Genomic DNA, 11,223 nt, shown 5'->3' with positions numbered 1-11,223 from the left:
AAAAGAAGAGAGAAAATACACAAAATACTATATGGTCAATCGCTATTCTTGCTGTGCTTATGTCAATACTGAAGCCATGTCTGTTAACACTGGACTTATTTTACAAACAAATTAGTTTTCATTGGGCTATCTTTGACAGGAATGGAGGGGTCTCGATAGAAAAAGATTGTATTTCAATAGCTCTTTTGTGGATGTTAACTTCTAGTTCTGGTTAATTAATTTTCTTTGACTGTTTGTTGTTTGCCTTTAAAACTGGGCTGGATCCTGAATCCTGGTTTCCTCGAATATCTGACTATGACTCTTCAAACTCAGGCTTCCAATCCTCTCCCATCCTCTTATCTTACCATCCTGAAGAACTCAAATGGCCCTTTTCCCTGAAGCCCTGCAAAGGAAAGCTGGACAACTGGAGATAAACTTCAGAGAAATTGCCACAGTTGTAGACAATCTGTGTGCCTGTTGCTCTATGGGCCATTCAGTACGAGACATTTGCTGCTGTTGTGTTTTTGTTGTTTTTAAAGTAGGCTTCACCACGCCCAGTGTGGAGCCCAACTGGGGCCTTGAGCTCACGACCCTGGGATTGAGACCTGAGTGGAGATCCAGACTTGAATACTGAACCTGAACCCACTGAGCCACTCAGAATCCCCCAAAATGAGACATTTGAACTACATGCCAGAAAAATCGGTCAGATTGCCCCCTGCCTGCTCCCACTCCAGCTGAGGATGCTTCGAGCCTGGCATCTAGACACCTTCTCACTGACCGCACTTGGGACTTAGACACTGGGTTTATAAGTTGTTCTACCCATTAACCCGTGGTGTTCTTTTCTTTCCGTAGAAGTACCTCTTATTAGTTACCTGATTGCTTGCTGAACGAGGAGGCAGAGTCAAAGCTAGTTCACAAACACTTGCTGCAACTGTATTAGCTCCTCTTTAGAAATAAGAACCCATATTTTATTTGTATTTTTATAAGTTTCTTAATATTTATTTTTGAGAGGGGGTGGGGGGGAGGGAGACCCATAATCTGTAGCTGGCTCCAGGCTCTGAGCTGTCTGCACAGAGTCGGATGCGGGGCTCGAAATCACGAACGGCGAGATCCTGACCGGAGCCAGAGTCCAATGCTTAACCCACGGAGCCACCCAGGTGCCCCAGCAACAAAAGCCCACATAAACAGGGGCACCTGGATGGCTCAGTCGGTAGAGCGTGTAGCTCTCGATCTTGGGGTTGTAAGTTCGAGCCCAACGTTGGGTGTAAAGGTTACCTAATAAGATTTAAAAAAAAACATAAAAATAAAATCAGACAGCAATTCACTTGGGTACAGTAAGAGGCCCTTGACCACCACAACCTTCCCCCCCGCGCCCTCCCCCCACAAGGTGGTTATAACATTGGGTTTGACTATACTGTTACTATTCCTTAGAATACACTTGGGGAGAAATCTCAGGATATGATGCAGTACCAAACTATGCAGAAAAATACCCAAGATCTCAGATAGGAACTATCTCTGATTCCCCCCACCCCCCCCCCCACCCCCAATTAGCACAAGGGAGCAAAAGTTGTGACCTGCACCCTGTCAAATCCTTCCCTTCCAAAGCCCCTGCCACACCCTAATTCGGCTTGAAATAGTTTCAGAAGGTGGACCTCCATCCCTGTTCCATAGAAGTGGAATGAGGGATCGACAATGGAAACTTATAAAGGGGAAGAAAACTTAACACCTCTGACTCCATGTTCCTTCGATTCCCTTCACAACTTCTGTGTAGCCCTGCACCTAGGCCTGTGACAGGTGAGATTTACAGAAACTGTTCTCACCGGGGGAGATAAACGGATAGCCCTAGCCCGAGCCATCACCCATCATCGTCCCTGTTCCTTACCATTGGGAAATGATCCAAACTCCAGAGGCTGGGGGTGAGTGTGGGGGGCGGGGAGTGGGGAGTGGGCAATTGAAACTGTGCCACGGAGGGTTAAGGAGGCTGACGCTCGCTCTCTCTCGCAGAGAACCTAAATCTTGTTCTTCAGGGAACTATTTGCCCCTAATCAGCTATTGTGTCTTTTCAGGTCCCACAAACAAACTCTAGCTGTCTCTGAAGAAGCCTGGACTCAAGGTCCACCGATATGCTTGCAGCCTATAAGCCAGCACAGCCCTGAGAGAAAGAGCCTAAGTCCCCATCCAGGTTATACCAGCTCTCGGGGCATACCCACAGCCCCTTCTCCGTGTCCTAAGGTAACCTCCTGACATCAGGGACTAAATTTTGCCTCCTTCTCATGTTAAGTCTCCGCCCCTAAGCAAACCTGGGAATATGCATGACAGGTATGTTTCCTCAATGTGGGTGCTCCATCTTTCCTCATCAATAATCACAGATGTGCCTTCCCTTTTATCAACAGGTATGTAAAGGATTCTTGGGATTTCATTCTTTTGTCAATTGAAGTGTATTCCAATGTTGCACTGGCTCCTTCAAATTGTCCTTGTTGAAAGTGTGTTGCTGTCCCTGTCTCTCTGTTAAAAATGCTTTGCCAAATACAAAGGCAGACCATCTGAGCCAAGCACATGAACTATGTCTGCTGGTCAATGGAACTTACAGAGAACATACGTCACTTTTGAGTTTCCCACCATTTATGTTACAATAAGTTCACCCCAACGAGGAACCCTAGGTGGTTCAAAGACATATATGTGTGTTTACAGACACACACACACACACACACACACACACACACTCTCTCTCTCTCTCTCTCTCTCTCTCTCTCTCTCTCTCTCTCTCTCTCATACCTAGCAAGGAGGGACACACCCAGGGCAGACAAGACAGTCACCTGGCACTGAGGGACATAAAAACATCAGGTTGATCGTCCGTGATTTCTGAGGAAAGATTATCGATCAAGACGGGGAAATGATAAAGGAAATTCTAAACTTTTTATGTTGGTGCTCTCCCAGGGAAGCTATACATTTAATATTTACCGAGGTCAAAGGGACTCCAGAAAACCTCAAAGCATGAGCTCTTTTTCTGTCCTGAGCACAGATTGTATGTCTGGTTTGTTAAAAAAAAAAAAAAAAATTTTTTTTTTCTTAAACATAACTAACTAAAAAAGGGGGCTTCCAAAGGCGGCTTATAAAGATAAGGGAAACAAAAGAAAACAATACAAAAACCTTCCTGGTCGCCATAAGATTGAAGTCATACAGCCTTGCACATACTAAAAACAGAAGATAAAGTCTGTAACTTTCTGGAATGTGTTCTTTCTCCTCATGATGATTCCTAACATCTGCGGCCAACCCCCCCCCCCCCCCCCCCGCCCCCGTGCCCTGTTTTTCCTTTTTTTTTTTTTTTTTGGTAAGCTGTATGTATGCCCAATGTGAGGCCTTCCCCAGATGACTGACCTGCTTTGTGAAGATTGCGTATCCCCGTCAGCCCTCCTAACTTGGGCTCCAATGAAACTCTTTTCCTTCCTCTTTAAAATTGTTTTTAAAAAGGCTCGTTCATTTTGCATCGACATAGGGTAAATGCTATAAAAGGTAAGCAAGACATAGTGAGGGGACAAACTGGGAAAGGTGGACAGCGTTTAAAAGATGCTTTTAAATGCTACACTTCTTCCTGCCTTTCCTTCACAGGTAGGAGGACAGCACCTACACCTACTGTCGTTGGCAATGGTCATCGGCCTGGAGAGGAAGAAACCATTCCATAGTTTTCCACACGGCGGATGAGAAGGCCCTCTCGGACCAAATCCAGGAATTCCCTTACTGTGAGCCAAGGACCGGTGTTTTGTCGTTTTCCTTTCAGTTGTGGTTAGAAGTAGACATCACCTACAATTGAGATTTTTCACCATATATAAGCGTAGAGTTCAGTGGTATTAGGTGCAACATTCACATCCTCCTCGTTGCGTTCTCTCTTTCCATTCCATTTGTTGTAGTGTTTTAAGATTTATGTTTTTGATGTTTATTTATTGGTTTATGGGGGAGGTATAGGGGGGGTAGGGAGGGAACCCCAAGCAGTCTCTGCACTGTCCGTGTGAGAACCCAATGCAGGGCTTGGTCTCACGAACCCTGAGATATGACGTGAGTCAAAATCTAGCAAGCGTGGGATGCTTCACCCACTGAGCCACCCAGGCACCCCACCGATTCCATTTGTTTTAAAGACATAAACGTTGCAAACTTTTTTTTTTTTTCAACTTTTATTTATTTTTGAGATAGAGAAAGAGCATGAATGGGGGAGGGTCAGAGAGAGGGAGACACAGATTCTGAAGCAGGCTCCAGGCTCTGAGCTGTCAGCACAGAGCTCGACATGGGGCTTGAACTCACGGACCGTGAGATCATGACCTGAGCCCAAGTCGGACACTTATCCGACCGAGCCACCCAGGCGCCCCACAACCTTTTTTTTTTTTTTTAAGTTTGTTCATCCATTCCTTCATTCCTTCATTCATTTTTCACATTCTCTTCACTCGATGTGGGACTTGAAGTCACAACCCTGACAGAGATCAAGAGTCCAAGAGTCGCATGCTCTTCTGAGTGAGCCAGCCAGGAGCCCCTTCCATTCCATGTTTTGAAACAACCCCAGGATCCTGACTCAGACTCCCAATTTGACTGATGAGAGCCCCGCCCACGCCCTCTAGGCCATCTGTGGGGCTGTTTCATGTGTGTCCATCTTTCTTCCTCCTTTTAGTGGCACGTCAAAGGTTGCATGTGAAACAGCCAGTGCCTGTGGAATGAAACTGTACTCAGTTTCCCTTTGGAAGCAGGTGGGAGAGGGAGGAGAGGTCAATGGCTAATCAATAGAGTGTTAGTGTTGCTTTACAGGAGTGTGCCCGCTGGGACCATCGCCCGGGGTCACAATTGTCCCCTGTCAGGCCTCCCCCACCCTCTATCCCTTATTGCCCCATGCCTGTGTTTGGCCTCTGAACCCTAAGACACCACCATCACGTGTTTCATGCCACCCTCTGACTCTGACTCGGCAGGCCACACCACGCCACACCATGCCGCTCGCTCGCTCGCTCGCTCGCTCGCCAACTCCCTACCCTTCCACGTACCTGCACCCCCACCCCTGGAAGGCATTATAGTAAGATATCATCCTCCACATCCATGATTCTCAAATGGTTTATTGAGGTTTCCTGGGTTAGGAAAAGGAGGGGACACTCTTTGCTCCAGAGAAGGCAAGTTCTTCAGACATCATCTTCTCCCCTCCCCCCTTTCTCTCCCCCACCCCTTCTTTCTTTCCCTCCCCCCCTTCCCTCCCCCCCCCCCCTTCCCTCCCTTTCCTCCCTTTCCTCCCTTTCCTCCCAGTAGTTCAGAAACTGCAGCCTAAGGGTTGGGGGAGTTGAAGAAAGCCATTCAATGCAGAGAAGCCCCAGGCTCAGACTTTAACAGAAAGCTTTCTGCATTTGAACGAAGGGGTTGAATGAGGCCCATTGGAATGAATCGCCCTGAACCTCCCTTCCACTGCCACTCCCATCCCCGCCCCCCACCCCTCCCCCACCCTCACCCCCACTCCCACCCCCACGAGTCCTCCAGTGGTTTGGGGAACTGAAGGCTGCGGGTGGGCAGGGGGTGGGGGCGCATGCATCCTAAGCGGCAAAGTAGGCCCCTGGTCCACAGGAAAAATACAAACTCTATGTACCGAAATCTGTTGCGTCTGTATACGCCGATAATGACACCGCAGAAAGACAAATTAGAAAAGAAAAGAAAAAACAAACCCCAAACAACCCAATCCCGCTTACAATTGTACCAAACATGATAATAAAGAACACGAAAAGAAATAAAGGAACAAAGACACATCCGGCCACGAGCGAGCGGGTCTCCCTGTACGTCAGCTACTTTAGAGAGTCCCTCTCCTAGAGGCCCCTTCAGCTCAATAGCGGGCTGCACAGGTGTCCCTGTCTCTAGCCCGATTCATCTTGGTGCGAGCACCCTAAGTGGCCAAGGAGGCCCCCGGTCCACGGGAAAAATCATGCCTGGGTACAGCGGAGTTGTGTATCCCGGGCAAAGCGGTCAAGGGGTTGGCGAGATGTGTGTGGAGGGGAGGAGGTATCTGTTCCGGGGCCGCCCTCCCGGGCACCGCTCTGGCTGAGAAGAGGGCAGTGGGGCGCGGCCTGGACCCGGACGACAGTTGCTGCCTGCTGCTGGGCTGAGGGCTGAGGGCTGAGGGTAGTGGGGCAATGCCCACGCTGGCTCCTGCGACGCAGTTCGTCCTGGGCACCTTCTGTGGTTTCTGTCGAGGTGCCGGTTGCCGTGATGACCGAGGCTAAACTCCCCTCTCCGCCTGGTTGTTCAGACGCCCGATCCTCCCGTGTTCTCGGTACGTGGACTGACCCGCACCCTCCCATCCCACCAGACCCCTTGTGCCAATATTTCCTGTTTCAGAGTTCTTTCGCCTTGTCCGGAAAGTAAACAAACCACACTCACAGATATCGACCCCTCGAAAGAACAAAGAGACGTCCAGGCACGAGCGAGCGGGTCGCCCTGTGCCTCGGTGTACTTTAGAGACTCGGTCTCTTACAGACACCTGAAGCTCAACGATGGGCTGCGGCGTCCCTCCCTCTCTCTGGCCCAGTTCCATCCCGGGACGAGTCCCACAGTCTCTTTGCGCGACGACACCACCGCTCGCTCACGTGAGCCGGAGGCAACGTGCTAATGGACCGGAGGGTGGCACTGTAGATTCAAAGTGACCTACGCACCAAAGCGTCCGTCAACGTGGTGTCCGGAAACCTTGGACGTTGCCGTGCCCTGGATGAAATCGTCGCTCTGGAGACTCGGGCACGTGTCGCCCGTCTTCTCTACGTTCTTCCTACCTTTAGTCTCCCTGTGTGTGTTTGCCCGACATCTTGCCTGATGGTTCACGGAGGAATGAGACACCCATCCGGCAAGAGCTGATGCTCCGCTCACCACGGCACGTGACTGACGGAAAAGAATACGCACGGGCCCGCACTCATCTTACCCTTCGTTCTCCACCGTGTCAGAAAAACATGTGGCCTGCCTTCCTCCTGTCCAAAGCCAAACTGGAAAGGAAGACTTAGATGTAAAGGAAACATTAGAGAAGCTTTCAAAAAGCAGCAGCAAGCAAGCAAGCAAGCAAGCAAGCAAAGTAAACCACCCACCCCTACCCTCCTGCCCAGCAGGTGCAAGAAGCATGCACGGAGCACTCTCCTCCTTTTCTCCCTGGAAGTGCCGCCCCCCCCCCCCCCCCCCCCCCCCGGTCTTTCCTATGCCACCAGGGGAGTGACATTCTTATCCTCAAGGACAGGGGGAGAAGTGGAGAGAATTCTAGAGGAGAACAGATCTTGGTTGGTTGGTTGGTTTTAAAATCCTCATCATCCTTTAGCCTCCCCACGTAGTTCAGTTAGTCGTCCACCGTCGCTTCTCCTTGTTCAACCCAATATACAAGCGTTTAGGTTTGGCCACTTCTCAGGGTCTTGGTTTCCTCAGGAGGGGCTCTACCTGTCACGTGAAACTTGTAGGAAATCAATTTGTTGGCTCCTTGTACGGTTAACCTGTCTCGTGTCAGTGTCACCCTCAGGGTCACCTGCAAACCCTAAGAGGGTGGAGGCATAGGGTGTGTCTCGGTGACACCTTCCTTTTCCCTGCGGGGGCCCACCCCCCCCCCACCCCCCCCCCCTTTGGACTGTAGGGTCCTCTGGGAACCAGGACATTTTTTAGTGAGTGGCTATTAACTCCTTCCGTTCTCCATCCCCCCCCCCCCCCCCCCCCGCCGCCACCGCCGCCCGTAGTGGTGTTTATTGAGGACAGTAATGGTGAAAGCCATATTCTTGTCGCTTGCCACGCGGTGCACTTGCACCCATGTTCCCCGTACCTGTTTGTGGTCTTTGGACTTCGTCGTGGCCCCGTGCGGCGAAGGACTTTGCTTAAGCTTTATCCGTGGTCGTTCGTTTATCCATCACCCTCTTTCTGTCCCCCCCCCCCCCGCAGCTTGGTTTGTTATGTTTCCGAGAGAGACGCTCCCCCGCTTGACCCAATAGAATAAAAACGGCTCGTCCGTCCGTTGTTGTTCTGGGAGTACTCTCTCGCGTGGTTTCGGTTTTACCGTCCGTCTCTCCCTCCCTCCCTCCCTCCCTTCCTGCCCGCCGAAATGTGTCTAAGTCCTCCCGGGAGCGCGGGCGCCGCCTGGGCCGCTCTGGGCCGCCCGTGCCCGGCCCGCCCGGTGTGTGCGGGGAATTTTCCGCGCACGTCCGCCTCGGCCGGCCGGGGAGTCGAGTGGCCGGTCTGCCCCCCCCCCCCCCTCCCCCGCCTTTTCAGCGGCAGCCGCCCCGATGCATTTTTCGAGTGTCCCTTGGGCTGCCGGGGTCGCGCCGTGCCGGCCGGCCGGGAGCTCCCGAGGCGGACGCCCTCCGCCGGCCTGGGACCGAGAGGCGGCATCCGGAGTGGGCCGGGACGAGATCGGGCGGCCGGGCCGCCGGCTGTGCGCCCTCTCGGCCCCGAGATCGCGAGCTGTCCCCGCTGACGTTTCGGTCGGTTGTCGGGCGCCACCTGGCGGCCGCTTTTATATAGCGTTTCCCCTCCGGAGCGTCGGCGACGTCGGCAAGGGATGCGATTCGGCCGCGGTGCCCGGGGCGGAGTTCCAGAAGGCCGGCGACGTTGGCGTGATCGTCCCGCTGTCGTCGGGACGCCGGCGGCTGGTGCACTTGCCGGAGATTGAACCTCCGGGTATATGGGGGAGTAGCGGCGGCGCTCCCTGGGAGCGAGCCGGGGTGGGGGGCTGCCCGGACGGGTCGACCAGCACCCGCCGGTGCTTTCCTCCCCTCCCACCCCCCCACCCCCGACCGCGGGGACCGTCCGGGGCCGCCACCCGGAGACTGTGGCCCCGTGGGTCGCTCGTCGGTCCTTCCCTGCCAGGCGTCTTTTGTCTTCCCTCCCGCTTCGCGGTCGGGCCGGGCTGGGCCGGGCCGGGCCGGTGAGGACCGTCCTGAGCCTTGAGGGGAAGCCCGCGGAGGGCGCGATGGGCCCGGGCGTGGGCACGCGTGGTGCTCCCGGTCGTTGGACCCGATTTTCTCCCCAGATTTTCCGAGGCCCGCTGCGGAGTTGGGGACCGGGCCGCGAGGGGAAGCCCGTATAGGGCGCCAACGCCGGCGCGCCCGCGATCCCCGTTGAGGTCCGGTCGTCGGGGGCGCCTCCGCGCAATTCAGACCCCCCCCCCCCCCAAAACAGTCCCAGCCGGGGGTCGGGGACTGGCATGGGGCCGGTCTTGCGAGGTCCGGGGAGGCTTCCGCAGGCGACAGCGCGGAGTGTTTTATTTTTCTAAGTCCCGACCCGGAGACGACCCGTGGACGGGCGAACGTGTAACGGGGCAGGGCCTACCCGGCCATCCCCCCCCCCCATCCCGCGATTCCCCGGTCGGTCGGTCGGTCGGTCGGTCGGTCCCGGGGTCGACCAGATGGCCCCCGGGGACTTCCGGGGGTGGGGTTGCTTGGCGGTGATGGGAAGATGCTTGGGGCCCGTGGCCGGGCCAGGGTCCCAGAAGGTCCCAGTGACCTGTGGCTCGGCCCCGCCTGCCAACGCGGTTATTTTTGTCTCCTGAAAGAGGTACTTTTTGCTGCCAGGTAGGTGCTGACACGTTCTGGTGTGGCGGTTGTCATCCTGTAAGAGAGACTTGGGCCTCGTCGCCGCTGGCTGGCGTGGCTCCGGGCTTGGCGGTGACGCCGAGCCGAGCCCGACTCCGCCCTTTGCCCGCCTGCTTGCTCGAGCCGTCTGCCTGGGCCTGCGCGCCGGCTCTCGTGCATCCAGGTGTGGTTCAGGCTGTGGCGCCACCTCCGGTCTCTGGCACCCGAGGGCGGCGTGGGGAGGCGGCGTGGGTCTTCTACCCCGTGCGCTCCCCGCTGCGGGCACCCGGCCGTGGCCGTGACAAACCCACCCTCGCAAGGCTCCGTGCCGCGTGTCAGGCGTTCCCTTTTCCCCTTGTGGGTTGTCCGGCTGCCTGTTCCCTGGGAGAGGTGGGGGAGGGGTGCTGGCGAGGCTGAAGCAGGTCCTCCTCTGGTCGCTGTCCTCGCCGGGCGTTTCCCCAGCTCCCTCCTCACCCCAGGACTGCCTCGTGTGGCGGTAACCGATCGATGTGGTGATGTCGCGTTCTCCCGGGCCGGGCCTAAGCCGTGTCAGACGAGGGACGGACACTCCTGGTGAGTGGGACCGCTCTTCTCGTTCTGCCTGCGGGCCCCATGCTCCTCCTTTCCCGCCTGTGGGCGGCGCGGGGGGTTGCAGAGGGGTGCGGACTCCGGCCCGATCCCGGCCTCCCGTCGCTGCGGGACCGGGGTCGGCTGACACAGCGGACACTCTCGCTGGCCTCTCTTGGCTGTGTTGTGGTGGGCGGCCTCCCTGTGGTTGGGGGGGCTGCACCCGACGCCACGCTGCTCGCCGCCTGGGCGTGCTGAGCGCGTGGCGCCTGGCCCTCCGTGGTGCCCCTGGAGCGCTCCAGGTCGTCTCAGGTGCCTGAAGCCGAGTGGTGGCGCCGTTCCCTGTTCCCAGCGGACCCCCCTTTGGGTCGCCGCCGTTGGCGGAGTTGCCCGAGGTGGGCGGGTGGCAGAATCGGTGAAGGGAGGCACACCCGTTCCCCCCGCTGCGGGGAGCGGGCGCCTTGTCGTCCCCGCCCCGCAACGGGCCGCTGTTGCCCGGAGGGGTGCGGGGGGCTGACTTGGTGGGGCGAGTTGAGCGATCGTGGCGGGCCGAGCCGGCGCCGTGGCGCTTGGCCAAAACTCCCTCTGAGCGAGGACTGTCGGTTTCTTGCCCAGCGCGTTGCTGCCGGTGTTTTGCCTCGGTTTTTCTCGGGCCTCACCCGGAGGCGCGGCGCTCCTTCCGGGCGGCGACACGAGCAACCGCGCGTGGGGAAGGCAGGTGGCCCTCGTTGTGGGCCCTGACCGCGAATGCTCAGGAATGCCCTGTGTCACTCCGTTGCCGTGGACCTTTCTCCCCCGCCCCGGGCCCTGGTGGCCCCGGGAAGAAACGCCTTTTATCTGGCGGGTCCCGATGGGGGGGACGAATTGGGTGGGGGGCGGTGCGCCCTTGGTGAGAAAGCCTTCTCTAGCGATCCGAGAGGGTGCCTTGGGGTACCGGAACCCCCCAGTCGCTGCCCCTCCTGTGCGCGTAGTGGCCACCTGTGTCAGGGTGACTGCATGCCCTTGTGCGTGTTAGGCGGAGCCTTCTCTCCCGCGCGAGAGGAGGTCTGTCGGCCCCGCGGTGGGGCCGAGCGCCGCTCTTCGCCTACCGCGGCCTGCGCCTCCCCCCTCTGAGTCGGGGGAGGGTCCCGCCAGG

The sequence above is a fragment of the Panthera onca genome, chromosome E1 (assembly GCF_046562875.1).
Source record: "Panthera onca isolate mPanOnc1 chromosome E1, mPanOnc1 haplotype 2, whole genome shotgun sequence".
NCBI lineage: Eukaryota > Metazoa > Chordata > Mammalia > Carnivora > Felidae > Panthera > Panthera onca.
The sequence above is the reverse complement of the archived record's forward strand: the minus strand, read 5'-3'. Positions refer to the sequence as shown.